The sequence below is a fragment of the Salmo salar genome, chromosome 15 (assembly GCF_965601325.2).
Source record: "Salmo salar chromosome 15, fSalSal1, whole genome shotgun sequence".
Lineage (NCBI taxonomy): Eukaryota > Metazoa > Chordata > Actinopteri > Salmoniformes > Salmonidae > Salmo > Salmo salar.
In genome coordinates this window covers 97795987-97823733 of record NC_138305.1, presented here as the reverse complement: position 1 = coordinate 97823733, position 27747 = coordinate 97795987, and the positions used below count along the sequence as shown (strand labels likewise).

General features: G+C 43.9%; 1 protein-coding gene across 2 annotated transcripts in view; it reads right to left on the bottom strand.

Annotated features, from left to right (window-relative positions):
- LOC106572538 (calcium-binding and coiled-coil domain-containing protein 1) overlaps positions 1-20505 on the bottom strand; it is a 52236-nt gene extending 31731 nt beyond the window's left edge. For both annotated transcript variants that reach the window (XM_045696295.2, XM_045696297.2), the window contains exon 1: positions 20335-20505. The gene's annotated coding sequence lies outside the window, so the exon portion shown is untranslated. The remainder of the gene's footprint in view (positions 1-20334) is intronic.
- Positions 20506-27747: the final 7242 nt, after the last annotated feature.

Genomic DNA, 27747 nt, shown 5'->3' with positions numbered 1-27747 from the left:
CACCTGTGTTTATACATGGTAAAGGGAGGAAGAACACAGTCAGGTAGACTGGTGAACACCTGTGTTTATACATGGTAAAGGGAGGAAGAACACAGTCAGGTAGACTGGTGAACACCTGTGTTTATACATGGTAAAGGGAGGAAGAACACAGTCAGGTAGACTGGTGAACACCTGTGTTTATACATGGTAAAGGGAGGAAGAACACAGTCAGGTAGACTGGTGAACACCTGTGTTTATACATGGTAAAGAGAGGAAGAACACAGTCAGGTAGACTGGTGAACACCTGTGTTTATACATGGTAAAGAGAGGAAGAACACAGTCAGGTAGACTGGTGAACACCTGTGTTTATACATGGTAAAGAGAGGAAGAACACAGTCAGGTAGACTGGTGAACACCTGTGTTTATACATGGTAAAGAGAGGAAGAACACAGTCAGGTAGACTGGTGAACACCTGTGTTTATACATGGTAAAGAGAGGAAGAACACAGTCAGGTAGACTGGTGAACACCTGTGTTTATACATGGTAAAGAGAGGAAGAACACAGTCAGGTAGACTGGTGAACACCTGTGTTTATACATGGTAAAGAGAGGAAGAACACAGTCAGGTAGACTGGTGAACACCTGTGTTTATACATGGTAAAGAGAGGAAGAACACAGTCAGGTAGACTGGTGAACACCTGTGTTTATACATGGTAAAGAGAGGAAGAACACAGTCAGGTAGACTGGTGAACACCTGTGTTTATACATGGTAAAGAGAGGAAGAACACAGTCAGGTAGACTGGTGAACACCTGTGTTTATACATGGTAAAGAGAGGAAGAACACAGTCAGGTAGACTGGTGAACACCTGTGTTTATACATGGTAAAGAGAGGAAGAACACAGTCAGGTAGACTGGTGAACACCTGTGTTTATACATGGTAAAGAGAGGAAGAACACAGTCAGGTAGACTGGTGAACACCTGTGTTTATACATGGTAAAGAGAGGAAGAACACAGTCAGGTAGACTGGTGAACACCTGTGTTTATACATGGTAAAGAGAGGAAGAACACAGTCAGGTAGACTGGTGAACACCTGTGTTTATACATGGTAAAGAGAGGAAGAACACAGTCAGGTAGACTGGTGAACACCTGTGTTTATACATGGTAAAGAGAGGAAGAACACAGTCAGGTAGACTGGTGAACACCTGTGTTTATACATGGTAAAGAGAGGAAGAACACAGTCAGGTAGACTGGTGAACACCTGTGTTTATACATGGTAAAGAGAGGAAGAACACAGTCAGGTAGACTGGTGAACACCTGTGTTTATACATGGTAAAGGGAGGAAGAACACAGTCAGGTAGACTGGTGAACACCTGTGTTTATACATGGTAAAGGGAGGAAGAACACAGTCAGGTAGACTGGTGAACACCTGTGTTTATACATGGTAAAGGGAGGAAGAACACAGTCAGGTAGACTGGTGAACACCTGTGTTTATACATGGTAAAGGGAGGAAGAACACAGTCAGGTAGACTGGTGAACACCTGTGTTTATACATGGTAAAGAGAGGAAGAACACAGTCAGGTAGACTGGTGAACACCTGTGTTTATACATGGTAAAGAGAGGAAGAACACAGTCAGGTAGACTGGTGAACACCTGTGTTTATACATGGTAAAGAGAGGAAGAACACAGTCAGGTAGACTGGTGAACACCTGTGTTTATACATGGTAAAGAGAGGAAGAACACAGTCAGGTAGACTGGTGAACACCTGTGTTTATACATGGTAAAGAGAGGAAGAACACAGTCAGGTAGACTGGTGAACACCTGTGTTTATACATGGTAAAGAGAGGAAGAACACAGTCAGGTAGACTGGTGAACACCTGTGTTTATACATGGTAAAGAGAGGAAGAACACAGTCAGGTAGACTGGTGAACACCTGTGTTTATACATGGTAAAGAGAGGAAGAACACAGTCAGGTAGACTGGTGAACACCTGTGTTTATACATGGTAAAGAGAGGAAGAACACAGTCAGGTAGACTGGTGAACACCTGTGTTTATACATGGTAAAGAGAGGAAGAACACAGTCAGGTAGACTGGTGAACACCTGTGTTTATACATGGTAAAGGGAGGAAGAACACAGTCAGGTAGACTGGTGAACACCTGTGTTTATACATGGTAAAGGGAGGAAGAACACAGTCAGGTAGACTGGTGAACACCTGTGTTTATACATGGTAAAGGGAGGAAGAACACAGTCAGGTAGACTGGTGAACACCTGTGTTTATACATGGTAAAGGGAGGAAGAACACAGTCAGGTAGACTGGTGAACACCTGTGTTTATACATGGTAAAGGGAGGAAGAACACAGTCAGGTAGACTGGTGAACACCTGTGTTTATACATGGTAAAGGGAGGAAGAACACAGTCAGGTAGACTGGTGAACACCTGTGTTTATACATGGTAAAGGGAGGAAGAACACAGTCAGGTAGACTGGTGAACACCTGTGTTTATACATGGTAAAGGGAGGAAGAACACAGTCAGGTAGACTGGTGAACACCTGTGTTTATACATGGTAAAGGGAGGAAGAACACAGTCAGGTAGACTGGTGAACACCTGTGTTTATACATGGTAAAGGGAGGAAGAACACAGTCAGGTAGACTGGTGAACACCTGTGTTTATACATGGTAAAGAGAGGAAGAACACAGTCAGGTAGACTGGTGAACACCTGTGTTTATACATGGTAAAGAGAGGAAGAACACAGTCAGGTAGACTGGTGAACACCTGTGTTTATACATGGTAAAGAGAGGAAGAACACAGTCAGGTAGACTGGTGAACACCTGTGTTTATACATGGTAAAGAGAGGAAGAACACAGTCAGGTAGACTGGTGAACACCTGTGTTTATACATGGTAAAGAGAGGAAGAACACAGTCAGGTAGACTGGTGAACACCTGTGTTTATACATGGTAAAGAGAGGAAGAACACAGTCAGGTAGACTGGTGAACACCTGTGTTTATACATGGTAAAGAGAGGAAGAACACAGTCAGGTAGACTGGTGAACACCTGTGTTTATACATGGTAAAGAGAGGAAGAACACAGTCAGGTAGACTGGTGAACACCTGTGTTTATACATGGTAAAGAGAGGAAGAACACAGTCAGGTAGACTGGTGAACACCTGTGTTTATACATGGTAAAGAGAGGAAGAACACAGTCAGGTAGACTGGTGAACACCTGTGTTTATACATGGTAAAGAGAGGAAGAACACAGTCAGGTAGACTGGTGAACACCTGTGTTTATACATGGTAAAGGGAGGAAGAACACAGTCAGGTAGACTGGTGAACACCTGTGTTTATACATGGTAAAGGGAGGAAGAACACAGTCAGGTAGACTGGTGAACACCTGTGTTTATACATGGTAAAGGGAGGAAGAACACAGTCAGGTAGACTGGTGAACACCTGTGTTTATACATGGTAAAGGGAGGAAGAACACAGTCAGGTAGACTGGTGAACACCTGTGTTTATACATGGTAAAGGGAGGAAGAACACAGTCAGGTAGACTGGTGAACACCTGTGTTTATACATGGTAAAGAGAGGAAGAACACAGTCAGGTAGACTGGTGAACACCTGTGTTTATACATGGTAAAGAGAGGAAGAACACAGTCAGGTAGACTGGTGAACACCTGTGTTTATACATGGTAAAGAGAGGAAGAACACAGTCAGGTAGACTGGTGAACACCTGTGTTTATACATGGTAAAGAGAGGAAGAACACAGTCAGGTAGACTGGTGAACACCTGTGTTTATACATGGTAAAGAGAGGAAGAACACAGTCAGGTAGACTGGTGAACACCTGTGTTTATACATGGTAAAGAGAGGAAGAACACAGTCAGGTAGACTGGTGAACACCTGTGTTTATACATGGTAAAGAGAGGAAGAACACAGTCAGGTAGACTGGTGAACACCTGTGTTTATACATGGTAAAGGGAGGAAGAACACAGTCAGGTAGACTGGTGAACACCTGTGTTTATACATGGTAAAGGGAGGAAGAACACAGTCAGGTAGACTGGTGAACACCTGTGTTTATACATGGTAAAGAGAGGAAGAACACAGTCAGGTAGACTGGTGAACACCTGTGTTTATACATGGTAAAGGGAGGAAGAACACAGTCAGGTAGACTGGTGAACACCTGTGTTTATACATGGTAAAGAGAGGAAGAACACAGTCAGGTAGACTGGTGAACACCTGTGTTTATACATGGTAAAGAGAGGAAGAACACAGTCAGGTAGACTGGTGAACACCTGTGTTTATACATGGTAAAGAGAGGAAGAACACAGTCAGGTAGACTGGTGAACACCTGTGTTTATACATGGTAAAGAGAGGAAGAACACAGTCAGGTAGACTGGTGAACACCTGTGTTTATACATGGTAAAGAGAGGAAGAACACAGTCAGGTAGACTGGTGAACACCTGTGTTTATACATGGTAAAGAGAGGAAGAACACAGTCAGGTAGACTGGTGAACACCTGTGTTTATACATGGTAAAGAGAGGAAGAACACAGTCAGGTAGACTGGTGAACACCTGTGTTTATACATGGTAAAGAGAGGAAGAACACAGTCAGGTAGACTGGTGAACACCTGTGTTTATACATGGTAAAGAGAGGAAGAACACAGTCAGGTAGACTGGTGAACACCTGTGTTTATACATGGTAAAGAGAGGAAGAACACAGTCAGGTAGACTGGTGAACACCTGTGTTTATACATGGTAAAGAGAGGAAGAACACAGTCAGGTAGACTGGTGAACACCTGTGTTTATACATGGTAAAGAGAGGAAGAACACAGTCAGGTAGACTGGTGAACACCTGTGTTTATACATGGTAAAGAGAGGAAGAACACAGTCAGGTAGACTGGTGAACACCTGTGTTTATACATGGTAAAGAGAGGAAGAACACAGTCAGGTAGACTGGTGAACACCTGTGTTTATACATGGTAAAGAGAGGAAGAACACAGTCAGGTAGACTGGTGAACACCTGTGTTTATACATGGTAAAGAGAGGAAGAACACAGTCAGGTAGACTGGTGAACACCTGTGTTTATACATGGTAAAGAGAGGAAGAACACAGTCAGGTAGACTGGTGAACACCTGTGTTTATACATGGTAAAGAGAGGAAGAACACAGTCAGGTAGACTGGTGAACACCTGTGTTTATACATGGTAAAGAGAGGAAGAACACAGTCAGGTAGACTGGTGAACACCTGTGTTTATACATGGTAAAGAGAGGAAGAACACAGTCAGGTAGACTGGTGAACACCTGTGTTTATACATGGTAAAGAGAGGAAGAACACAGTCAGGTAGACTGGTGAACACCTGTGTTTATACATGGTAAAGAGAGGAAGAACACAGTCAGGTAGACTGGTGAACACCTGTGTTTATACATGGTAAAGAGAGGAAGAACACAGTCAGGTAGACTGGTGAACACCTGTGTTTATACATGGTAAAGAGAGGAAGAACACAGTCAGGTAGACTGGTGAACACCTGTGTTTATACATGGTAAAGAGAGGAAGAACACAGTCAGGTAGACTGGTGAACACCTGTGTTTATACATGGTAAAGAGAGGAAGAACACAGTCAGGTAGACTGGTGAACACCTGTGTTTATACATGGTAAAGGGAGGAAGAACACAGTCAGGTAGACTGGTGAACACCTGTGTTTATACATGGTAAAGGGAGGAAGAACACAGTCAGGTAGACTGGTGAACACCTGTGTTTATACATGGTAAAGGGAGGAAGAACACAGTCAGGTAGACTGGTGAACACCTGTGTTTATACATGGTAAAGGGAGGAAGAACACAGTCAGGTAGACTGGTGAACACCTGTGTTTATACATGGTAAAGGGAGGAAGAACACAGTCAGGTAGACTGGTGAACACCTGTGTTTATACATGGTAAAGAGAGGAAGAACACAGTCAGGTAGACTGGTGAACACCTGTGTTTATACATGGTAAAGAGAGGAAGAACACAGTCAGGTAGACTGGTGAACACCTGTGTTTATACATGGTAAAGAGAGGAAGAACACAGTCAGGTAGACTGGTGAACACCTGTGTTTATACATGGTAAAGAGAGGAAGAACACAGTCAGGTAGACTGGTGAACACCTGTGTTTATACATGGTAAAGAGAGGAAGAACACAGTCAGGTAGACTGGTGAACACCTGTGTTTATACATGGTAAAGGGAGGAAGAACACAGTCAGGTAGACTGGTGAACACCTGTGTTTATACATGGTAAAGGAGGAAGAACACAGTCAGGTAGACTGGTGAACACCTGTGTTTATACATGGTAAAGAGAGGAAGAACACAGTCAGGTAGACTGGTGAACACCTGTGTTTATACATGGTAAAGAGAGGAAGAACACAGTCAGGTAGACTGGTGAACACCTGTGTTTATACATGGTAAAGAGAGGAAGAACACAGTCAGGTAGACTGGTGAACACCTGTGTTTATACATGGTAAAGAGAGGAAGAACACAGTCAGGTAGACTGGTGAACACCTGTGTTTATACATGGTAAAGAGAGGAAGAACACAGTCAGGTAGACTGGTGAACACCTGTGTTTATACATGGTAAAGAGAGGAAGAACACAGTCAGGTAGACTGGTGAACACCTGTGTTTATACATGGTAAAGAGAGGAAGAACACAGTCAGGTAGACTGGTGAACACCTGTGTTTATACATGGTAAAGAGAGGAAGAACACAGTCAGGTAGACTGGTGAACACCTGTGTTTATACATGGTAAAGAGAGGAAGAACACAGTCAGGTAGACTGGTGAACACCTGTGTTTATACATGGTAAAGAGAGGAAGAACACAGTCAGGTAGACTGGTGAACACCTGTGTTTATACATGGTAAAGAGAGGAAGAACACAGTCAGGTAGACTGGTGAACACCTGTGTTTATACATGGTAAAGGGAGGAAGAACACAGTCAGGTAGACTGGTGAACACCTGTGTTTATACATGGTAAAGAGAGGAAGAACACAGTCAGGTAGACTGGTGAACACCTGTGTTTATACATGGTAAAGAGAGGAAGAACACAGTCAGGTAGACTGGTGAACACCTGTGTTTATACATGGTAAAGAGAGGAAGAACACAGTCAGGTAGACTGGTGAACACCTGTGTTTATACATGGTAAAGAGAGGAAGAACACAGTCAGGTAGACTGGTGAACACCTGTGTTTATACATGGTAAAGAGAGGAAGAACACAGTCAGGTAGACTGGTGAACACCTGTGTTTATACATGGTAAAGAGAGGAAGAACACAGTCAGGTAGACTGGTGAACACCTGTGTTTATACATGGTAAAGAGAGGAAGAACACAGTCAGGTAGACTGGTGAACACCTGTGTTTATACATGGTAAAGAGAGGAAGAACACAGTCAGGTAGACTGGTGAACACCTGTGTTTATACATGGTAAAGAGAGGAAGAACACAGTCAGGTAGACTGGTGAACACCTGTGTTTATACATGGTAAAGAGAGGAAGAACACAGTCAGGTAGACTGGTGAACACCTGTGTTTATACATGGTAAAGGGAGGAAGAACACAGTCAGGTAGACTGGTGAACACCTGTGTTTATACATGGTAAAGGGAGGAAGAACACAGTCAGGTAGACTGGTGAACACCTGTGTTTATACATGGTAAAGAGAGGAAGAACACAGTCAGGTAGACTGGTGAACACCTGTGTTTATACATGGTAAAGAGAGGAAGAACACAGTCAGGTAGACTGGTGAACACCTGTGTTTATACATGGTAAAGAGAGGAAGAACACAGTCAGGTAGACTGGTGAACACCTGTGTTTATACATGGTAAAGGGAGGAAGAACACAGTCAGGTAGACTGGTGAACACCTGTGTTTATACATGGTAAAGAGAGGAAGAACACAGTCAGGTAGACTGGTGAACACCTGTGTTTATACATGGTAAAGGGAGGAAGAACACAGTCAGGTAGACTGGTGAACACCTGTGTTTATACATGGTAAAGGGAGGAAGAACACAGTCAGGTAGACTGGTGAACACCTGTGTTTATACATGGTAAAGAGAGGAAGAACACAGTCAGGTAGACTGGTGAACACCTGTGTTTATACATGGTAAAGAGAGGAAGAACACAGTCAGGTAGACTGGTGAACACCTGTGTTTATACATGGTAAAGAGAGGAAGAACACAGTCAGGTAGACTGGTGAACACCTGTGTTTATACATGGTAAAGAGAGGAAGAACACAGTCAGGTAGACTGGTGAACACCTGTGTTTATACATGGTAAAGAGAGGAAGAACACAGTCAGGTAGACTGGTGAACACCTGTGTTTATACATGGTAAAGAGAGGAAGAACACAGTCAGGTAGACTGGTGAACACCTGTGTTTATACATGGTAAAGAGAGGAAGAACACAGTCAGGTAGACTGGTGAACACCTGTGTTTATACATGGTAAAGAGAGGAAGAACACAGTCAGGTAGACTGGTGAACACCTGTGTTTATACATGGTAAAGAGAGGAAGAACACAGTCAGGTAGACTGGTGAACACCTGTGTTTATACATGGTAAAGAGAGGAAGAACACAGTCAGGTAGACTGGTGAACACCTGTGTTTATACATGGTAAAGAGAGGAAGAACACAGTCAGGTAGACTGGTGAACACCTGTGTTTATACATGGTAAAGAGAGGAAGAACACAGTCAGGTAGACTGGTGAACACCTGTGTTTATACATGGTAAAGAGAGGAAGAACACAGTCAGGTAGACTGGTGAACACCTGTGTTTATACATGGTAAAGAGAGGAAGAACACAGTCAGGTAGACTGGTGAACACCTGTGTTTATACATGGTAAAGAGAGGAAGAACACAGTCAGGTAGACTGGTGAACACCTGTGTTTATACATGGTAAAGAGAGGAAGAACACAGTCAGGTAGACTGGTGAACACCTGTGTTTATACATGGTAAAGAGAGGAAGAACACAGTCAGGTAGACTGGTGAACACCTGTGTTTATACATGGTAAAGAGAGGAAGAACACAGTCAGGTAGACTGGTGAACACCTGTGTTTATACATGGTAAAGAGAGGAAGAACACAGTCAGGTAGACTGGTGAACACCTGTGTTTATACATGGTAAAGAGAGGAAGAACACAGTCAGGTAGACTGGTGAACACCTGTGTTTATACATGGTAAAGAGAGGAAGAACACAGTCAGGTAGACTGGTGAACACCTGTGTTTATACATGGTAAAGGGAGGAAGAACACAGTCAGGTAGACTGGTGAACACCTGTGTTTATACATGGTAAAGGGAGGAAGAACACAGTCAGGTAGACTGGTGAACACCTGTGTTTATACATGGTAAAGGGAGGAAGAACACAGTCAGGTAGACTGGTGAACACCTGTGTTTATACATGGTAAAGGGAGGAAGAACACAGTCAGGTAGACTGGTGAACACCTGTGTTTATACATGGTAAAGAGAGGAAGAACACAGTCAGGTAGACTGGTGAACACCTGTGTTTATACATGGTAAAGAGAGGAAGAACACAGTCAGGTAGACTGGTGAACACCTGTGTTTATACATGGTAAAGAGAGGAAGAACACAGTCAGGTAGACTGGTGAACACCTGTGTTTATACATGGTAAAGAGAGGAAGAACACAGTCAGGTAGACTGGTGAACACCTGTGTTTATACATGGTAAAGAGAGGAAGAACACAGTCAGGTAGACTGGTGAACACCTGTGTTTATACATGGTAAAGAGAGGAAGAACACAGTCAGGTAGACTGGTGAACACCTGTGTTTATACATGGTAAAGAGAGGAAGAACACAGTCAGGTAGACTGGTGAACACCTGTGTTTATACATGGTAAAGGGAGGAAGAACACAGTCAGGTAGACTGGTGAACACCTGTGTTTATACATGGTAAAGAGAGGAAGAACACAGTCAGGTAGACTGGTGAACACCTGTGTTTATACATGGTAAAGAGAGGAAGAACACAGTCAGGTAGACTGGTGAACACCTGTGTTTATACATGGTAAAGAGAGGAAGAACACAGTCAGGTAGACTGGTGAACACCTGTGTTTATACATGGTAAAGAGAGGAAGAACACAGTCAGGTAGACTGGTGAACACCTGTGTTTATACATGGTAAAGAGAGGAAGAACACAGTCAGGTAGACTGGTGAACACCTGTGTTTATACATGGTAAAGAGAGGAAGAACACAGTCAGGTAGACTGGTGAACACCTGTGTTTATACATGGTAAAGAGAGGAAGAACACAGTCAGGTAGACTGGTGAACACCTGTGTTTATACATGGTAAAGAGAGGAAGAACACAGTCAGGTAGACTGGTGAACACCTGTGTTTATACATGGTAAAGAGAGGAAGAACACAGTCAGGTAGACTGGTGAACACCTGTGTTTATACATGGTAAAGAGAGGAAGAACACAGTCAGGTAGACTGGTGAACACCTGTGTTTATACATGGTAAAGAGAGGAAGAACACAGTCAGGTAGACTGGTGAACACCTGTGTTTATACATGGTAAAGAGAGGAAGAACACAGTCAGGTAGACTGGTGAACACCTGTGTTTATACATGGTAAAGAGAGGAAGAACACAGTCAGGTAGACTGGTGAACACCTGTGTTTATACATGGTAAAGAGAGGAAGAACACAGTCAGGTAGACTGGTGAACACCTGTGTTTATACATGGTAAAGAGAGGAAGAACACAGTCAGGTAGACTGGTGAACACCTGTGTTTATACATGGTAAAGAGAGGAAGAACACAGTCAGGTAGACTGGTGAACACCTGTGTTTATACATGGTAAAGAGAGGAAGAACACAGTCAGGTAGACTGGTGAACACCTGTGTTTATACATGGTAAAGAGAGGAAGAACACAGTCAGGTAGACTGGTGAACACCTGTGTTTATACATGGTAAAGAGAGGAAGAACACAGTCAGGTAGACTGGTGAACACCTGTGTTTATACATGGTAAAGAGAGGAAGAACACAGTCAGGTAGACTGGTGAACACCTGTGTTTATACATGGTAAAGAGAGGAAGAACACAGTCAGGTAGACTGGTGAACACCTGTGTTTATACATGGTAAAGAGAGGAAGAACACAGTCAGGTAGACTGGTGAACACCTGTGTTTATACATGGTAAAGAGAGGAAGAACACAGTCAGGTAGACTGGTGAACACCTGTGTTTATACATGGTAAAGAGAGGAAGAACACAGTCAGGTAGACTGGTGAACACCTGTGTTTATACATGGTAAAGAGAGGAAGAACACAGTCAGGTAGACTGGTGAACACCTGCGTTTATACATGGTAAAGAGAGGAAGAACACAGTCAGGTAGACTGGTGAACACCTGCGTTTATACATGGTAAAGAGAGGAAGAACACAGTCAGGTAGACTGGTGAACACCTGCGTTTATACATGGTAAAGAGAGGAAGAACACAGTCAGGTAGACTGGTGAACACCTGCGTTTATACATGGTAAAGAGAGGAAGAACACAGTCAGGTAGACTGGTGAACACCTGCGTTTATACATGGTAAAGAGAGGAAGAACACAGTCAGGTAGACTGGTGAACACCTGCGTTTATACATGGTAAAGAGAGGAAGAACACAGTCAGGTAGACTGGTGAACACCTGCGTTTATACATGGTAAAGAGAGGAAGAACACAGTCAGGTAGACTGGTGAACACCTGCGTTTATACATGGTAAAGAGAGGAAGAACACAGTCAGGTAGACTGGTGAACACCTGCGTTTATACATGGTAAAGGGAGGAAGAACACAGTCAGGTAGACTGGTGAACACCTGCGTTTATACATGGTAAAGGGAGGAAGAACACAGTCAGGTAGACTGGTGAACACCTGCGTTTATACATGGTAAAGGGAGGAAGAACACAGTCAGGTAGACTGGTGAACACCTGCGTTTATACATGGTAAAGGGAGGAAGAACACAGTCAGGTAGACTGGTGAACACCTGCGTTTATACATGGTAAAGAGAGGAAGAACACAGTCAGGTAGACTGGTGAACACCTGCGTTTATACATGGTAAAGGGAGGAAGAACACAGTCAGGTAGACTGGTGAACACCTGCGTTTATACATGGTAAAGAGAGGAAGAACACAGTCAGGTAGACTGGTGAACACCTGCGTTTATACATGGTAAAGAGAGGAAGAACACAGTCAGGTAGACTGGTGAACACCTGCGTTTATACATGGTAAAGAGAGGAAGAACACAGTCAGGTAGACTGGTGAACACCTGCGTTTATACATGGTAAAGAGAGGAAGAACACAGTCAGGTAGACTGGTGAACACCTGCGTTTATACATGGTAAAGAGAGGAAGAACACAGTCAGGTAGACTGGTGAACACCTGCGTTTATACATGGTAAAGAGAGGAAGAACACAGTCAGGTAGACTGGTGAACACCTGCGTTTATACATGGTAAAGAGAGGAAGAACACAGTCAGGTAGACTGGTGAACACCTGCGTTTATACATGGTAAAGAGAGGAAGAACACAGTCAGGTAGACTGGTGAACACCTGCGTTTATACATGGTAAAGGGAGGAAGAACACAGTCAGGTAGACTGGTGAACACCTGCGTTTATACATGGTAAAGGGAGGAAGAACACAGTCAGGTAGACTGGTGAACACCTGCGTTTATACATGGTAAAGGGAGGAAGAACACAGTCAGGTAGACTGGTGAACACCTGCGTTTATACATGGTAAAGAGAGGAAGAACACAGTCAGGTAGACTGGTGAACACCTGCGTTTATACATGGTAAAGAGAGGAAGAACACAGTCAGGTAGACTGGTGAACACCTGCGTTTATACATGGTAAAGAGAGGAAGAACACAGTCAGGTAGACTGGTGAACACCTGCGTTTATACATGGTAAAGGGAGGAAGAACACAGTCAGGTAGACTGGTGAACACCTGCGTTTATACATGGTAAAGGGAGGAAGAACACAGTCAGGTAGACTGGTGAACACCTGCGTTTATACATGGTAAAGGGAGGAAGAACACAGTCAGGTAGACTGGTGAACACCTGCGTTTATACATGGTAAAGAGAGGAAGAACACAGTCAGGTAGACTGGTGAACACCTGCGTTTATACATGGTAAAGAGAGGAAGAACACAGTCAGGTAGACTGGTGAACACCTGCGTTTATACATGGTAAAGAGAGGAAGAACACAGTCAGGTAGACTGGTGAACACCTGCGTTTATACATGGTAAAGAGAGGAAGAACACAGTCAGGTAGACTGGTGAACACCTGCGTTTATACATGGTAAAGAGAGGAAGAACACAGTCAGGTAGACTGGTGAACACCTGCGTTTATACATGGTAAAGAGAGGAAGAACACAGTCAGGTAGACTGGTGAACACCTGCGTTTATACATGGTAAAGAGAGGAAGAACACAGTCAGGTAGACTGGTGAACACCTGCGTTTATACATGGTAAAGAGAGGAAGAACACAGTCAGGTAGACTGGTGAACACCTGCGTTTATACATGGTAAAGAGAGGAAGAACACAGTCAGGTAGACTGGTGAACACCTGCGTTTATACATGGTAAAGAGAGGAAGAACACAGTCAGGTAGACTGGTGAACACCTGCGTTTATACATGGTAAAGAGAGGAAGAACACAGTCAGGTAGACTGGTGAACACCTGCGTTTATACATGGTAAAGAGAGGAAGAACACAGTCAGGTAGACTGGTGAACACCTGCGTTTATACATGGTAAAGAGAGGAAGAACACAGTCAGGTAGACTGGTGAACACCTGCGTTTATACATGGTAAAGAGAGGAAGAACACAGTCAGGTAGACTGGTGAACACCTGCGTTTATACATGGTAAAGGGAGGAAGAACACAGTCAGGTAGACTGGTGAACACCTGCGTTTATACATGGTAAAGAGAGGAAGAACACAGTCAGGTAGACTGGTGAACACCTGCGTTTATACATGGTAAAGAGAGGAAGAACACAGTCAGGTAGACTGGTGAACACCTGCGTTTATACATGGTAAAGAGAGGAAGAACACAGTCAGGTAGACTGGTGAACACCTGCGTTTATACATGGTAAAGAGAGGAAGAACACAGTCAGGTAGACTGGTGAACACCTGCGTTTATACATGGTAAAGAGAGGAAGAACACAGTCAGGTAGACTGGTGAACACCTGCGTTTATACATGGTAAAGAGAGGAAGAACACAGTCAGGTAGACTGGTGAACACCTGCGTTTATACATGGTAAAGAGAGGAAGAACACAGTCAGGTAGACTGGTGAACACCTGCGTTTATACATGGTAAAGAGAGGAAGAACACAGTCAGGTAGACTGGTGAACACCTGCGTTTATACATGGTAAAGAGAGGAAGAACACAGTCAGGTAGACTGGTGAACACCTGCGTTTATACATGGTAAAGAGAGGAAGAACACAGTCAGGTAGACTGGTGAACACCTGCGTTTATACATGGTAAAGAGAGGAAGAACACAGTCAGGTAGACTGGTGAACACCTGCGTTTATACATGGTAAAGAGAGGAAGAACACAGTCAGGTAGACTGGTGAACACCTGCGTTTATACATGGTAAAGAGAGGAAGAACACAGTCAGGTAGACTGGTGAACACCTGCGTTTATACATGGTAAAGGGAGGAAGAACACAGTCAGGTAGACTGGTGAACACCTGCGTTTATACATGGTAAAGAGAGGAAGAACACAGTCAGGTAGACTGGTGAACACCTGCGTTTATACATGGTAAAGAGAGGAAGAACACAGTCAGGTAGACTGGTGAACACCTGCGTTTATACATGGTAAAGAGAGGAAGAACACAGTCAGGTAGACTGGTGAACACCTGCGTTTATACATGGTAAAGAGAGGAAGAACACAGTCAGGTAGACTGGTGAACACCTGCGTTTATACATGGTAAAGAGAGGAAGAACACAGTCAGGTAGACTGGTGAACACCTGCGTTTATACATGGTAAAGAGAGGAAGAACACAGTCAGGTAGACTGGTGAACACCTGCGTTTATACATGGTAAAGGGAGGAAGAACACAGTCAGGTAGACTGGTGAACACCTGCGTTTATACATGGTAAAGGGAGGAAGAACACAGTCAGGTAGACTGGTGAACACCTGCGTTTATACATGGTAAAGGGAGGAAGAACACAGTCAGGTAGACTGGTGAACACCTGCGTTTATACATGGTAAAGGGAGGAAGAACACAGTCAGGTAGACTGGTGAACACCTGCGTTTATACATGGTAAAGGGAGGAAGAACACAGTCAGGTAGACTGGTGAACACCTGCGTTTATACATGGTAAAGAGAGGAAGAACACAGTCAGGTAGACTGGTGAACACCTGCGTTTATACATGGTAAAGAGAGGAAGAACACAGTCAGGTAGACTGGTGAACACCTGCGTTTATACATGGTAAAGAGAGGAAGAACACAGTCAGGTAGACTGGTGAACACCTGCGTTTATACATGGTAAAGAGAGGAAGAACACAGTCAGGTAGACTGGTGAACACCTGCGTTTATACATGGTAAAGAGAGGAAGAACACAGTCAGGTAGACTGGTGAACACCTGCGTTTATACATGGTAAAGAGAGGAAGAACACAGTCAGGTAGACTGGTGAACACCTGCGTTTATACATGGTAAAGAGAGGAAGAACACAGTCAGGTAGACTGGTGAACACCTGCGTTTATACATGGTAAAGAGAGGAAGAACACAGTCAGGTAGACTGGTGAACACCTGCGTTTATACATGGTAAAGAGAGGAAGAACACAGTCAGGTAGACTGGTGAACACCTGCGTTTATACATGGTAAAGAGAGGAAGAACACAGTCAGGTAGACTGGTGAACACCTGTGTTTATACATGGTAAAGGGAGGAAGAACACAGTCAGGTAGACTGGTGAACACCTGTGTTTATACATGGTAAAGGGAGGAAGAACACAGTCAGGTAGACTGGTGAACACCTGTGTTTATACATGGTAAAGAGAGGAAGAACACAGTCAGGTAGACTGGTGAACACCTGTGTTTATACATGGTAAAGAGAGGAAGAACACAGTCAGGTAGACTGGTGAACACCTGTGTTTATACATGGTAAAGGGAGGAAGAACACAGTCAGGTAGACTGGTGAACACCTGTGTTTATACATGGTAAAGAGAGGAAGAACACAGTCAGGTAGACTGGTGAACACCTGTGTTTATACATGGTAAAGAGAGGAAGAACACAGTCAGGTAGACTGGTGAACACCTGTGTTTATACATGGTAAAGAGAGGAAGAACACAGTCAGGTAGACTGGTGAACACCTGTGTTTATACATGGTAAAGAGAGGAAGAACACAGTCAGGCATCCCTTTTATTTCACAATAGCTATAACCACAAATAAATGAGTCAAACACTTTAACGTACTTGAGCTGCACTTGATTGAAATGTTTGATAAGACAGAACCAATACAGTAGTCACAAAAGTGCAAACTTCAAGCTAAATTAAGCACACCTCAAATAATTTAAAATATGACATACAGTATATATTTGTCTGGACCTCAAGGACCTGTTCAGAGGAGCACATTGAGAAGAAGGTAAGAGGTGACTGTTGTGAAACAAACGGCTGAGAGACAGAGAGGTGTACTCTGGGAGTGTTTGTTCAGTGTAAGTGGATCTCTTCAATGAGCATATGGAGGTCATTTAGAGGCATGGGGGAAGACACCCCCAGCCCCCTGACACCCCCAAAACCCTGACACCCCCAGCATCCTGACACCCCCAGTACCCTGACACCCCCAGCCCCTCACACCCCCAGCATCCTGACACCCCCAGCACCCTGACACCCCCAGCCCCCTGACACCCCCAGAACCCTGACACCCCCAGCCCCCCTGACACCCCCAGCCCCCTGACACCCCCAGCCCCTGACACCCCAAGTCCCCAACCGCCCAAGCGTCCTGACACTCCCAGATCCTGACACTCCCAGAACCCTGACACCCCCAGAACCCTGACACCCCCAGAATCCTGACACCCCCAGAAGCCTGACACCCCCATCCCTGACACCCTCAGCCCCCTGACACCCCCATCCCTGACACCCTCAGCCCTGACACCCCCAGACCCCTGACACCCCCGGACCCCTGACACCCCGATCCCTGACACCCCCAGAAGCCTGACACCCCCATCCCTGACACCCCCAGACCCCTGACACCCCCAGAACCCTGACACCCCCATCCCTGACACCCCCAGACCCCTGACACCCTCAGCCCTGACACCCCCATCCCCCTGACACCCCCATCCCTGACACCCCCAGACCCCTGACACCCCCAGACCCCTGACACCCTCAGCCCTGACACCCCCATCCCCCTGACACCCCCAGACCCCTGACACCCCCAGACCCCTGACACCCCCAGCCCCCTGACACCCTCAGTCCTGACACCCCCAGACCCCTGGGCTACTAACACCTCGATGGCAGTGAGGCCCATAACTACCATGATTCATTACCTCTACTACATGACAACACACACACAAAGACACTCTGCCAAATGCCAACACTGTCACAGACTATTTATTTCAGCCATTGCCCAACGTGTTATTGTTATTGTTCACCACTCTAGTCATGTGTCGACATGCATATAGGCCTACAGTTGACTTCATGCTTAAAAAGTCAACAGCTACGTGGGACTTCAATTGCACTCTAAGCATGCTGACTGCAAAGCTGAAAGCTCAACTACCCTAATCATTTCACACAGTTAGGCATAATCTAGTATTGAGGCCGAGACACAGTAGCCAACAGGAGAGGTGCGATACCGTTCACTATTGTACTGGCATAAATCAAATCAAATGTTATTTGTCACATGCGCCGAATACAACAGGTGTAGGTAGACCGTACAGTAAAATGCTTACTTACAAGCCCTTAACCAACAATGCAGTTTTAAGAAAAACAAGTGTTAAGAAGGTATTTACTCAAATAAAATGAAGTAAAAAATATAAATACATTTAAGATTAAAAAAAATAAATAATAATAATAATAATTAAAGAGAAACAATAAAATAACAGTAACAAGGCTATATACAGGGTGTTACGGTACAGAGTCAATGTGGAAGCTATATACAGGGTGTTACGGTACAGAGTCAATGTGGAGGATATATACAGGGTGTTACGGTACAGAGTCAATGTGGAGGCTATATACAGGGTGTTACGGTACAGAGTCAATGTGGAGGATATATACAGGGTGTTACGGTACAGAGTCAATGTGGAGGCTATATACAGGGGGTACCGGTACAGAGTCAATGTGGAGGCTATGTACAGGGTGTTACGGTACAGAGTCAATGTGGAAGCTATATACAGGGTGTTACGGTACAGAGTCAATGTGGAGGCTATATACAGGGGGTACCAGTACAGAGTCAATGTGGAGGCTATATACAGGGTGTTACGGTACAGAGTCAATGTGGAGGCTATATACAGGGTGTTACGGTACAGAGTCAATGTGGAGGATATATACAGGGTGTTACAGTACAGAGTCAATGTGGAGGCTATATACAGGGTGTTACGGTACAGAGTCAATGTGGAGGATATATACAGGGTGTTACGGTACAGAGTCAATGTGGAGGCTATATACAGGGTGTTACGGTACAGAGTCAATGTGGAGGATATATACAGGGGGTACCGGTACAGAGTCAATGTGTGGGGTACAGGTTAGTCAAGGTAATTGAGGTAATATGTACATGTAGGTAGAGGTAAAGTGACTATCTTTAGGATTACATGACTCATTCTAAATCCCAGTAATACAATGTAACCTCAAATGAACAAAATAGGGTTGTGGGTTCGATTCCCACAGGGGGCCAGTACAAAAAATATATAAATATTTAGGAAATGTATGCATTCACTACTGTAAGTCGCTCTGGATAAGAGCGTCTGCTAAATGACTAAAATGTTAAAAAAAAATGTTTAAAAAATGTGTATTGTTAGGTATTGTTGTGTATTGTTGTGTATTGTTGTGTATTGTTAGGTATTGTTGTGTATTGTTTTGTATTGTTAGGTATTGTTGTGTATTGTTGGGTATTGTTAGGTATTGTTGTATATTGTTATATATTGTTGTGTATTGTTTTGTATTGTTGTATATTGTTAGGTATTGTTGTGTATTGTTAGGTATTGTTGTGTATTGTTGTATATTGTTAGGTATTGTTGTGTATTGTTTTGTATTGTTAGGTATTGTTGTGTATTGTTAGGTATTGTTGTGTATTGTTAGGTATTGTTGTGTATTGTTAGGTATTGTTGTGTATTGTTGTGTATTGTTAGGTATTGTTGTGTATTGTTTTGTATTGTTAGGTATTGTTGTGTATTGTTAGGTATTGTTGTGTATTGTTTTGTATTGTTAGGTATTGTTGTGTATTGTTAGGTATTGTTAGGTATTGTTGTGTATTGTTAGGTATTGTTGTGTATTGTTTTGTATTGTTAGGTATTGTTGTGTATTGTTAGGTATTGTTAGGTATTGTTGTGTATTGTTAGGTATTGTTGTGTATTGTTAGGTATTGTTGTGTATTGTTGTGTATTGTTAGGTATTGTTGTGTATTGTTTTGTATTGTTAGGTATTGCTGCAATGTTGGAGCTAGGAACATAAGCATTTCGCTACACCTGCAACATCTGCAATATATATGTACACTACGAATAACATTTGATTTGAATGTGTATTAGGTAATACCACGTTTATAGGACATGTATAACCCATTAATAAGCACAACAAAAACAACCTGCATTATTCTGCTTGACAAGAGCATTTGTGTTATGTTTATTTTGTTAGAAATTAACAAAAGTCCACAAATAATACAATCTGTGATTAAAAACCTACTTATTTTACTTTATAAGATAAAACAAAAAATACCTCTAAACTGTGTGAGTGTTGAAATAACACCGCAGGAGATGAGTGTTCAAGACAAGGCCCAGTAGCCTAGCAGCAGTACCCTCCAGTGTACGCACTAGACCAGTGGTTCCCAAATAGGGGTACTAGGATCCCTGGGGGTACTTGGCCTAACCACAGGGGGTACTTGAGAAGACTCGTGAGATCATTGGCCTACTGGTAAAAATGCACATGAGGGACATGAGGGGGTACTTCAGGGCTACTGCGGGTAAAGCAGAATTCCGTTGGTGCTACAGTAAACGAAAAAGGTTGAGAGCCATTGCACTAGACTAGTTAGTACAAAATAAACGCTCTCTTTATGCGCAAAAGTCCTAATAATCAGGACCATAGGACCCGTTAACCGATCTCACCGTAATCTGAAATAGAAAAGAAAACTTGTGCACCAACAACAAATACTTGTGCGTTAGCATCACTAAATAAGACAATAAGCTAGTTTTCCTTTGTCTGCAGAGGGAGAACTCTACGCAGATACAGATCGACAGAGTTTCTTCTACTGAGACGTACCTTATTCTGGCCTTTTTGGTCTCCAATTGAGCCGTCACTATTAGATTAAAGTGAGGCAAAGTGTCAGAAAACGGTGTCAGAAAACAACGATTTTAACGATGCATAACGACGTCTCTTTGGCTCAACTGTTCCACTAACCTAGAACAGTAACATAAACACATGCATCACAGAGTGGTGGTGTGTTTGCTGTATTATGGGAACTGCTGTTCTTTATGACTGGCTGAAGCACAGATCTGAAGCTAGAGATTATAGAATAAAACTACAACCCCCAAACACAGATGAGACGCTTGAAGGTGCATAACGTTCTACTGTAAGTTGATGCTTGTAGCGTCCATGGCTGCTGGTTCATTATGTTTTACTCGCGGATTGCAATACACGGTCACCCTCATTGGTCATGCCATGGCCTTATAATAAACGGTCATACTCCAGCGGCAAGTCATTGATGTGCAGAGAAAAACAACTCATCGGGTTTAATATGAATTGCGAAATAATGGATGAAGGGGAGATTTTGATGAAAGCAACCATATCCACTGCATTTGCAACAACAAAATGTGTAATTACTATAATTGCCTACTGTCCATCATAGCTGCCTGCTCCCAATATGGTCTTATTTAGTCCGGTAAAATGATAGGCTATGAATTACATGACAATCTTCAGGAAAAGCAGAGGTCTTAATTTACTCCGGAATGACACTTGAGCACGGCAGCATTGACAGGTGAAGAGACATGACAGGAGAGATGTTGGCGAGGTAATATTACCTGACAACACTCCATGTGGGAAGAGGTACTAGAATAATAAGTATCTGCCTCCCTCACTCTCTATCCCTGGTGTGCAGTGTGTTGACAGCATATCATGCTTATCCAGGGGCACAACTTTGGCTTTAGAAGTGGGGGGGACATACTGTAAATAGGAGTAAGTGTGACCAGTAGCAGGATAAATGGATACAAATGGTAATGGAGAATCAATAATCAATGAGCAGCAGTATAATGGTAGTAATACATCTAATCAATAACCATTATAGCAGCAATGTAGATGTGAGGTGGTTTGTACATGTGGGTGTAAATGTTGACCCAGAGTAGCCAAGGGAGATGTATTAGGCAGACTTGTTGTTCCTGACATCACACTGCTTGCTTAGCGAGTACCACTTCCACCTGATTCAGCTCACACTGAGGCTCCAATCAAGGTTTTATATTTCTGTGATGTTTTTATAAAATATATAACCAGTGCATAGAGAACAGAATTTGACTCAATCACATGAAGAACAAAACACTCACTGTACAGAAAATGATTAAACTATATATGTACTGTACATCAGTTCATATTAGTTACTGTGTAAACAATGTGAAAATGATTAGACTACATGTACATTAGATCACATAAGTTACTGGGTAAACACTATGCCAAGCAATCAAATGCACTTGTTATTGAGCCCGCGACTGGTGTCTGGAGTACTTGAGGGTCAGTTTTCTGGAAATAGATGAAGTCTCTAAAATTACCAGTGTAGAAATCTCCCACAATAACCAATTTGTAGCCTACAATATGTATTCAATTTTATTCACACTTAATAGACAATCAACAAATTCTAATTTGTTTGGTGACAACAACATTACAGATAAGACAAACTGTAGGCTGTAACATGGACACAACATTACAGTAACATCTAGATAAATACATTAGCTATATTGTTGCAAGTAGGATGTTTCACTTATTTATGTTATAAATGTGGATCACATGTGGGTGTACAGTATGTAATTAGATTGTAAGGATGTAAGGATAAAGATATATTTAAGCTCTAAATCGTAATCTACTCAAAACAGTTAATAATAACCAATGATGGGTACCGACATCAACAATTTATGAGCATGTAGTGCCTTTTGCTTCCAAAAAAACAGAAGAAGGTTGTCTCCCACAATGCTTTAGTTCTGACCTCAAGTTGCAGTTGGTGAGGGGAAACTGCAGAAATGTCCAGTTGAACGCTGTCGAAAGTTCATGACCTTTGATCATACAGTATGGTTGTTGTAAAGGTCATGCAGTCGACAGCAAGTCAGACAATTTTTATACCCATAATGCAACCCTCTTTGAAAGGCGGTGACCAACGTTGGTCAACGTCTTGACAAAAGTGATCCTCTCGAACGGGTCCAACGTGTGCACTCATGAATTTAAAAGCATTGGATTGGTGTAATCATTGGCTAGAAGGAGTGTCCACCATTGGGAAATCCACGATGGGAAGTGTGCAACAAGTGCATACTTTAAGAGAAGGGTGGAGAAATGATATGCCGTGTAGTCCCCTCATGGTGCCGGTAGAATCTGCCTCAGTGGACACCAGATGGCAGTGTACTTTTACTAAACCTGCATGAAGCCTCCAGAACCTCCACTCTCAGATGATATTCTGTAGATATAAACAGATGCCTTCACCATGTCAGGTTCACAGTCTATCCCTGTAAGTCAGAACTGGAAATTGTCTTCCACCAGCTGGAAATATGGGATATGTTTCTAGATTATGATGATGTGTATAAAGCAAATGATCCCTTCCTCTTTGTTAGATCATTTATTTCATGTTACTAGGCTTCACCATCGAAATACAGTAGACACATTCAAATGATGTCAATACATGGCCCCCTGATTTGATTGTCTTCTGACTGTTGATGTCAGTCCTACACAACGCTATAGTTCAGCTATAGTTCCTCGAGCAGCCAGTGCAGACAGTAGTGTGAAGGTAAGACAATACTCACCTGACTTTCCATGTTACAGAAAATGAAGGTTTCGTGTCGTTTTTTTCTTGACGTTTTTTCCTCATATTGCTTCTAATGTGACCACGAATCACACCAGCCCACTTGTCAGAGACGTGATACCTGGACATGAACACATTGTAGGAGTAGGGATCCTTATCCTAATACAGTGGCTATCAGACATAGTTCATTGTTTGCAGACAGACAGTGTACTGTATAAGAGTAGCCAATAAAGAGTGTTAAGATGGTTTTAACAGAGTGGAGTTGGCTGGCACACACACACACACACACACACACACACACAGGTGATTAATGGTTGTAGGACAGCGTGTTACCAACCTGGCTGATCACAGTCTTCTGTTCTGACTGCAGGTCCAGCTAGCCATCTCCTGTCAAATCTCTCTCTCTCTCTGCCACACCTTCCTCTCCTCCGCCTTCTTCTTTCATTACTCTCTCCAATTGTTTTATTTATTCATTTAAAAAAAAGAAAATCGGTGTTAATAAATGGTGTGGAAGCCCGGTAGAGAATGATGGCCTGGTGTTGACTTTTCTTTAAGAGCAGTATAAATCTGTTCAGAGGTCTGATGGGCTTAATGAAGCAACACAACATATCACAACATGACCACTAGCTGTACTATACATCTTGGCCTCTGTGTTTAGTAGCAGCCTACACTGTCTGTCAGTTGCTGGTCAGACTGGTAAGAGATGGGCTTTGGATGTGTCTCAAGACAGTAGAAAATACCTGCAGGATGTAGTTCTGGTTCAGTCTTGGTCTGTGTTAGTTTACTGCACTACAGACACTACATGTCTCATTCAAAGACAATGGCAGGTATGCAGTAGTTATAAACTGTACCTTGACCCTAGCACCCATCCGTTACCAAGGGGGGATTGTTGAGGAGTATTTCTATCTGTTATAAAGCCCTATTGTGGGGAAAAACTCATTCTGATTGGCTGGGCCTGGCTCTCCAGTGTGTGGGCCTGGCTGTCAAGTCGGTGGGCCTATGCCCTCCAAGACCCACCCATGGCTGCACCCCTGTCCAGTCATGTGAAATCCATAGATTAGGGCCTAATTTATTTATTTAAACTGACTGATATCCTTATATGAACTGGAACTACACTGCGTGCACAATTATTAGGCGAATTGTATTCCTCGGGATTCATTTTATTGTTGAACAAACACAATGCTCTCAGTCAATCCGAAATGTTATTGAACCTCAAACCTGAATGTTTAACAAAGGAAAAGTACGTTTTGTCTTTCTCATGGAAATATATAAGTGTGCACAATTATTAGGCAACTAAATTACAAAAATAATTTCTCTCAACTCATTTGTTTATTCTCAATTTTTAGAGTAAGTGTAACAGATAAGTAACACAAAATGACAATTATATAACATTTTTGGCCTTTCAAAAATATTCAGTGACCAATATAGCCACCCTTATTTTCAATAACTGCCATGAGCCTTCCATCCATGGAGTCTGTCAGTTTCTTGATCTGTTCACGATCAATTTTCGCTGAAGCAGCAACCACAGCCTCCCAAATGCTGTTCAAAAAGGTGTATTGTCTTCCATCACTGTAAATCTCACGTTTGAGAAGGGCCCACAAGTTCTCAATAGGATTTAAGTCAGGTGAGGAAGGGGGCCAGGTCATTATTCAGGCATCTTTGAGGCCCTTGCTGGCTAGCCAAGCAGTGGAGTACTTGGATGCATGTGATGGAGCATTGTCCTGCATAAAGATCATGGCCTTCTAGAATGCTGAGGACTTCTTCCTGTACCACTGTTTGACGAAAGAATCTTCCAGAAACTGGCAGTAGGTTTGGGAGTTGAGTTTCAGTCCATCTTCAACCCGAAAAGGTCCAACTACCTCATCCTCGATGATAGCAGCCCATACTAGTACCCCTCCTTCACCTTGCTGGCACCTGACTCAAAGTGGTGCCCTGTGTCCATTACTGATCCAGCCACGGGCCCCATCTATTTGGTCCATCAAGAGCCACTTTCATTTCATCTGTCCATTAAACCTTTGAAAAATCTGTCTTCAGGTATTTCTTTGCCCAATCTTGATGCTTCAACTTGTGAATCTTATTCAGTGGTGGTCTTGTTTCAGTCTTCTTGACCTTGGCCATGTCTCTGAGCACTTGACACCTTGTACTTCTGAACACTCCAGGTAGGTTACAGTTCTGGAATACGGTGGCACTGGAGGATAATGGGTTCCTGGTAGTTTGACGTTTAATTCTTCTCGTCTTTTGCAGTTAATTTGTGCCTTTTCTTCCCCATGCGTTTTTTGCGCCCCAGTTGACTATTTGCAACAAAACATTTGAATGTCCGGTGGTCACACCTCAATAGTTTAGCTATTTAAAGAGTGTCACATCCATCTGAAAGGCATTTTACATTTTTGGCTTTTCAGTGTCAGTTAAATGTATTTTTTGGCCCATTTTACCTGAGGTAATGAGGCTGCTTAATAATTATTCACTTTCGCCACACCCTCCCTCATTACACAAATACATATCACCTGAAAATGATTAAATCCAATAAGCATTCAAGTTAATATGGTTTGGAGTTCGAAAATGTGAATAGAAACAATGATAAGATCAGAATACTCACTTGCCTAATAATTGTGCACACAGTGTAGGTCAAACATTTTTTAATTGTTGCATGTTGTGTTTATATTTTTTTCAGTATAGTTGTCCAATTGGAATCCCACCATTCAATGTGTCAGACTGAGAAGTGAGAACACTTCAAAATCACTTTGATATGATCTTATTTGAGCCACAAAGGTCTTCAGCAGTAAGCCTGATTCTCCTTTGATGTCTTTTCTGCAGCAATGGATGACTGACTACATGAAAAATACAAATATTCAAAGCTGGGTGACAAAGTCACTTTAAAATAACGGAGAGCTTAAGGCACAGGGGGCATAAGTTGAATAATGCTATCAGTGAGGAGGAGGAAGGGGAGAAGGAGGAGGAGGGGGAGGAGGAGAAGGAGAGGGAGAAGGAGAAGGAGGGGGAGGAGGAGAAGGAGAGGGAGAAGGAGGAGGAGGGGGAGGAGGAGAAGGAGAGGGAGAAGGAGGAGGAGGGAGGGATGAGGAAGAGGAGGGGGTGAGGAGGAGGAGGGGGAGGAGGAGGAGAAGGAGGGAGGGATGAGGAGGAGGAGGGGGAGGAGGAGGAGAAGGAGGGGAGGAGGAGAAGGAGGGTGAGAAGGAGAAGGAGGGAGGGATGAGGAGGAGGAGGGGGTGAGGAGGAGGAGGAAGAGGAGGAGGAGGAGGGGGGAGGAGAAGGGGGGAGGAGGAGAAGGAGGAGGAGGGGGAGAAGGAGTGGGAGAAGGAGAAGGAGGGAGGGATGAGGAGGAGGAGGGGGTGAGGAGGAGGAGGAAGAGGAGGAGGAGGGGGGAGGAGAAGGGGGGAGGAGGAGAAGGAGGAGGAGGGGGAGAAGGAGGGGGAGAAGGGGGTGAGGAGGAGGAGGGAGAGAAGGAGGAGAAGGAGGGGGAGGAGGAGAAGGAGGGGGAGAAGGGGGTGAGGAGGAGGAGGGAGAGAAGGAGGAGGGGGGAGGAGAAGGGGGAGGAGGAGAAGGAGGAGGAGGGGGAGAAGGAGGGGGAGAAGGAGAAGGAGGGAGGGATGAGGAGGAGGAGGGGGTGAGGAGGAGGAGGAAGAGGAGGAGGAGGGGGGGAGGAGAAGGGGGAGGAGGAGAAGGAGGAGGAGGGGGAGAAGGAGGGGGAGAAGGAGAAGGAGGGAGGGATGAGGAGGAGGAGGAGGGGGTGAGGTGGAGGAGGGAGAGGAGGAGGAGGGGGGAGGAGAAGGGGGGAGGAGGAGGAGAAGGAGGAGGAGAAGGAGGGAGGGAGGAGGAGAAGGAGGGGGGATGAGGAGGAGGAGGGGGTGAGGAGGAGGAGGGAGGGAGGAGGAGAAGGACGGGGGATGAGGGGGTGAGGAGGAGGGGGAGGAGGAGGAGGGGATGAGGAAGAGAGGAAGGGTGTAACCAATAAGGGTTATATGATAATTGAGTTGAGAAACGGCACTGGAAGGGTAGTAGACAAAGAAAAAGAGGAGATGTGAAGGAGAGGGTAAGTGACAGAGTCACTGAAAGGAGGGCAGAACAGAGGAAGGGATGGAGATGGAGGAGAGGAGATGTGAAGGAGAGAGTAAGTGATACACAGAGTCACTGAGAAGGGAGCAGAACAGAGTGAGAGGGTGTGAGGTGGAGGAGTGGGGGATTGGGGGATGGATGGATGGTGGGTGGGTATTTAGTATGCACGGCCTGGCTGCCCCATCTGCTTAGCGCAGCAGCCCCACATCGTATAACTGTCTTGCGGCCTCCCGGACACATAAAGAATGCCTCACATTTGACGTAATTCTGCAAAATTAATGACAGCTTTACTTCGCTATGGGCCGTGAGGGAATGATTAGTGTTTGATCGGCCATCTGATCAGACACCGTCCATGCCTGAGCATGGAGGGAGATGGAAGAGGGGATACACATTCCTGATGCCACTGGCAACATAACACACATCCTGAAGCAATAACACACCCTGTGCCAATAACACATACACACCCTGTGCCAATAACACACACACACCCTGTGGTAATAACACACACACACCCTGTGGTAATAACACACACACACCCTGTGGTAATAACACACACCCTGTGGTAATAACACACACCCTGTGGTAATAACACACACCCTGTGGTAATAACA